We start from the raw sequence: 5,410 nt of genomic DNA on the forward strand, positions 1-5,410 counted from the left end.
ACACCCAATTCTAACATCATTCACACCCAGTCACAAGATATGTGCAGCTACAGCACGCATACACAAATGAATGCAATGCATACTTCATCAACAGCGATACAGGTTACACTGAGGGTGCCAGTATAAAAAACTTTAACACTGTTAGAAATATACGCCACACTGTGAACCCACACCAAACAAAAATAAAAAACACTTTTCGGGAGAACATCCGCACCGTAACACAACATAAACACAAAAGAACAAATACCCAGAATCTTTTGCAGCACTAACTCTTTCGGGACGCTACAAAATACACCCCCGCTACCACCAAACCTCCCCCCCCCCACACACACACACCTTGTAGCGTCTCGGAAGATTTAGTGCTACAAAGGGTTCTGGGTATTTGTTGTGTTGTGTTTATGTTGTGTTACGGTGCGGATGTTCTCCCGAAATGTGTTTGTCATTCTTGTTTGGTGTGGATTCACAGTGTGGCGTATATTTCTAAAAGTGTTAAAGTTTTTTATTTGGCTACCGTCAGTGTAACCTGTATCGCTGTTGATGAAGTATGCATGGCATTCAATTGTGTGTGGGTGCAGAAGCTGCACTGACATGAAACTGGGCTGGCACTCGTTTGACTAGCTGGAAAAAAAAAAAAAAATTCGGGAGGAGTGCTGGAGTCACTCCCGGGAGGGTTGGCAAGTATTAGAAGTAGCGGCACTGCCGCAATGTATAATCGAAGGTCCAGCTTTAGTGTTAATTTGATATTGCCTCAAGGGCCAAGTCAAATTACACGTTGGGCCAAATTTGGCCCACGGACCAGAGTTTGACACCCATGACCTTCACTGTCAAAAATTACTGTAAAAATAAAAAATAAAATTACAGTTATATACTCCATCCATCCATCCATGTTCTACCGCTTATTCCCTTCGGGGTCGTGGGGGGCGCTGGAGCCTATCTCAGCTACAATCAGGCGGAAGGCGGGGTACACCCTGGACAAGTCGCCACCTCATCGCAGGGCCAACACAGATAGACAGACAACATTCACACTCACATTCACACACTAGGGCCAATTTAGTGTTGCCAATCAACCTATCATGTTCTTCTTAAATGCAGTTAAGTACTGTAAATTTTGTTGCATTTTTCAAAAAATATCGACCAGCAGTAAGTTACTGTAAAACCTACAGTGTAATTCAGTATTTTTCAGACTTGTTTCTTGGGTCCGCCCACAATTCGTCCAACCGAGCTTCATTTCACCTGGCCGACCCTGCTAAATCCATCCTACTGCATCGTGTGTTTTTGATAACAAGGTAAGAGTCACTTGTACCTTGATGTGTCATTTTCTGTTTGAATTACTTTATATATATATTTATAAAGTCCGAAATGACATAGCGTCACAGTCAGCATCACAGACACTATCGTTGACCACGCGCATGTACCGCCGCATGCTAGCTAGCTAAGTTTTCTTCTTTTTTGTCATAGTCATCATAAAAGATGATAACTTGCAACATATGTGCTACGACTTGCAGCAATGTATTTGCTGCAAGTTAGACACATGCGAAGTCATAGTTGTATGCCTAATGCATCGTTTAAGTGTGCTTTCCCTAAATGCACAAGAGTTTTTTCCAACTTCTCAGCCTTCAAAACTCACAGCCGTCGTCATAAATATGGCAAGAGTAGGACTGATATGTATAGCGCAGAAGGTTTACCTTGTAATATTGTCTCATGTAGCGCTAAGTGCGATGATATACGGGCCTTTCTCCTGCATTTGAAAAGTCATATTACCGAAGGTAGGACAGTTACGTGCCCCTTCAGTCAATGTGAAAAAAGATTTACAGTTAAGTCTACTTTCACATCGCACGTGTGAAGGAAGCACTACGGCTACACTGAACGAAGTTTGACTTGATCAACAGCAAATCCAAGCAGCTCTTGTGTTATTAACACTGATGATGACTATTGTGATCTGCAACTTGAGGATTCAGGATATTCCTGTTATGAAGACATGGAGGTCTACTTGCATTAAAAAAATGTTTACATCACTGAAAAAAGGTTGAGAACCACTGTCCTAAGGCAGTGGTTCTCAACCTTTTTTCAGTGATGTACCCCTGTGAACATTTTTTAAATTCAAGTACCCCCTAATCAGAGCAAAGCATTTTTGGTTGAAAAAAAGAGATAAAGAAGTAAAATACAGCACTATGTCATCAGTTTCTGATTTATTAAGTTGTATAACAGTGCAAAATATTGCTCATTTGTTGTGGTCTTTCTTGAACTATTTGGAAAAAAAGATATAAAAATAACTAAAAACTTGTTGAAAAATAACCAAGTGATTCAATTATAAATAAAGATTTTTACACATAGAAGTAATCAACTTAAAGTGCCCTCTTTGGGGATTGTAATAGAGATCCATCTGGATTCATGAACTTCATTCTCAACATTTCTTCACAAAAAAAGAAATCTTTAACATCAATATTTATGGAACATGTCCACTACGCTTTAACCAAGCCTCCATTGTTTTCTACATGGATAGTTGATTGACAGTTGGTGCCGTGTGGCACCGCAAGGTAGGGTCAAACCATCATGGCAAGGGGGAAACTCTAGCTTTATGGTAATGAATGGAATAGCCTACTTGATTAGTTGTTCAGTTTATGAACTTACATTCATATTTTGTCGAAGTATTATTCAATAAATATATTTATAAAGGATTTTTGAATTGTTGCTATTTTTAGAATATTTAAAAAAAATCTCACGTACCCCTTGGCATACCTTCAAGTACTCCCAGGAGTACGCGTACCCCCATTTGAGAACCACTGCCTTAGGAGACTAGATGTAAACAGAGGAAAGAGAGAGCGAGTGAGGTGGCCATTCCAAATACTTTTAAAATGCTACCCATATTGGATACTGTTTAGGAACATAAACTGCATTTCTTGACTGTACCAGTTGCTGGTGACAAAGTCACAATAAAACGTTGGATGATCAGCATGGAAGGTGATGTCATCTGCAAAGGCGTCCAACCTAGCTTAATCTCAGGGCTTGCTGCCCTTCTTGCCACCTACTATGTGTTCAACTTGGAATACCAAGAGGAAGGTCCTCGGACATTGGAATTTGTTCAAAGGTAAATCCTCTTGATACTGTTAAAATACTGTTAGGATATTTTATTTTATATTTCTCACCTCTGTTCAGGAATTTGACTTGTCATTTCCCCAATTTGGTGCCTTAAATCAATGACTCTTCTGTTCCTTTGTGGACCTTCTTATTAGGGACCGAAGCACCAGTTTGACTCTAGGATACAGAGAAGGTAGGTAATGTGCAGGTAAAGATATGTTGACTGGGTCAAAGAAGGAAGCACCTGTTTGACCCCAGGATGCAGAAAAAGTAGATAATTTGCAGGTAAAGACATGTTGACTGGATGATGGCAGGAAGCACCAGCTTGACCCGAGAATGCAGAGCAAGTAGGTAATGTGCGGGTGAAGATATGTTGAATGGGTAAAGGCAGGAAGCACCAGTGTGACCCCACTATGCAGGGAAGGTAGGTAATGTGCGGGTGAAGGTATGTTGAATGGGTGAAAGAAGGAAGCGCAGGTGTGGTCGAGGCCATGCAGACAAGGTAGGTATGTGCAGGTGAAGATATGTTGTATGGTGAAAGAAAGAAGCACCAGTGTGACCCAAGGATGCAGGGAAGGTAGGTAATGTGCAGGTAAAGATATGTTGAATGGGTGAAGGCAGGAAACACCAGCTAGACGCCAGGATACAGAGAAGGTAGGTAATGTGCAGGTAAAGATATGTTGAATGAGTAAAGGCAGGAAACACCAGCTTGACTCCAGGATATAGAGAAGGTAGGTAATGTGCAGGTAAAGATATGTTGAATGGGTAAAGGTAGAAAGCACCAGCGTGACCACACTATGCAGAGAAGGTAGGTAATGTGCAGGTAAAGATATGTTGAATGGGTAAAGGCAAGAAGCACCAGTGTGACCCCAGGATGCAGAGAAGATAGGTAATGAGCAGGTAACGATATGTTAAATGGGTGAAAGCAGGAAACATCAGCGTAAATACACGGTCCCGTAGATGGAGAGAAAACATGAATAGAGAGAGGGGTTGGGGAGGCTTTAGCATTGTCTTCCTCTCTGAATTTGTCTTAATGGGTTTTAGAGCATTCACTCATCTACAGCTGTGGTTATGGTATAGGCTCACATATATCCTAAAATTGATATTAATATTTGTGCAGTGCATATTCCTAAATAACAATGTGAGGGGGGTTCTGTATCGACTACAAGTAATCTTCAATCACAACAGAATATCTAATATGCTTTCTCTCTTTTTTAGGCGATTCATTGGCGTTAACCCTGAGAGGGGAACAAAGGCTAGCCAGGGAAAGGTGGTGTCCAAGAAGACCGGGAAGCTGGTCCAGAAAAAGGCAGCAACTGTAAATCCTCACGTAGCCACCCTTATAAAACATCTCACAGACTTTGAGTGGGGCTTTATGTAGCCGACAACTAAACACTGGACTCGTGTTCAGTGTTTTGTCTCCAGCTAGAAATTAAGTGGACATGTTATACATGTTAAAATGCTTTACTGAAAATAAGAAGAATGCACTAAATGTACATTGAATGTATTTGATGCACTTTAAAATAATTGGTTAATAAAAACATAATCTTGCAAGGCCATTTCTCCAGTCATTTTTATGCCAGCAGATTGCAGGGGTTTTGATTTTGAAAAATTAAAAGTTCAACTCATTAACTTCTAGTGGCATTATACTGTAAAGCTCAGTCTATAGTGCTTACAATTATTTTACTGTAATTAACTGTTAATGGATATTACAGTAGATACACTAAAATAACAGTGTAATGCCGCTAAACAGATGACAGTATTATGCTGTGAAGCGTATATTTGATACAGCACAGTACAGTGATACTTTTTACAGTAATAAACTGTAGTGATAAATCACAGTATGTGTGCTGTAGAAAAACATTTTTATACTGGAACCATTAGCTGCCAGTAGGTTACTGTAATTAAACGGTGAAAATTCTTACAGTAAGGGAGAGACCCGCCACCCAGCGGAGAAAACTCATTTCGGCCGCCAGCCTGTGCATCTCACGATCCACTCTTCCCTCACTCATGAACAAGACTCCAGGTACTTGAACTCATCCACTTGGGGCAAGATCTCCTGCCCAACCTCGAAATGGCACTCAACCCTTTCCCGGGCGAGAACCTCGGACTTGGAGGTGCTGATTCTCATCCCAGTCGCTTCACACTCGGCTGCGAACCAATCCAACGAGAGCTGAAGATCCTGGCCAGTTAAAGCCATAAGGACCACATCATCTGCAAAAAGGAGAGACCTAATCCTGCAGCCACCAAACCGGATCCCCTCAACGCCATGACTGCGCCTAGAAATTCTGTCCATAAAATTTATGAACACATTTGGTGACTAAGGGCAGCC

General features: G+C 41.2%; 1 long non-coding RNA gene across 1 annotated transcript; it reads left to right on the forward strand.

Annotated features, from left to right (window-relative positions):
• The first annotated feature begins 2,759 nt into the window (after window positions 1-2,759).
• On the forward strand, window positions 2,760-3,337 carry LOC133645445 (uncharacterized). The gene is made up of 3 exons (XR_009825119.1): window positions 2,760-2,831; window positions 2,914-3,088; window positions 3,234-3,337. It is a non-coding gene; the product is annotated as an uncharacterized LOC133645445 (long non-coding RNA).
• The last annotated feature ends 2,073 nt before the right edge of the window (window positions 3,338-5,410 follow it).

This window comes from Entelurus aequoreus, unplaced genomic scaffold (assembly GCF_033978785.1).
Source record: "Entelurus aequoreus isolate RoL-2023_Sb unplaced genomic scaffold, RoL_Eaeq_v1.1 HiC_scaffold_85, whole genome shotgun sequence".
In the NCBI taxonomy this organism is placed as follows: Eukaryota; Metazoa; Chordata; class Actinopteri; order Syngnathiformes; family Syngnathidae; genus Entelurus; species Entelurus aequoreus.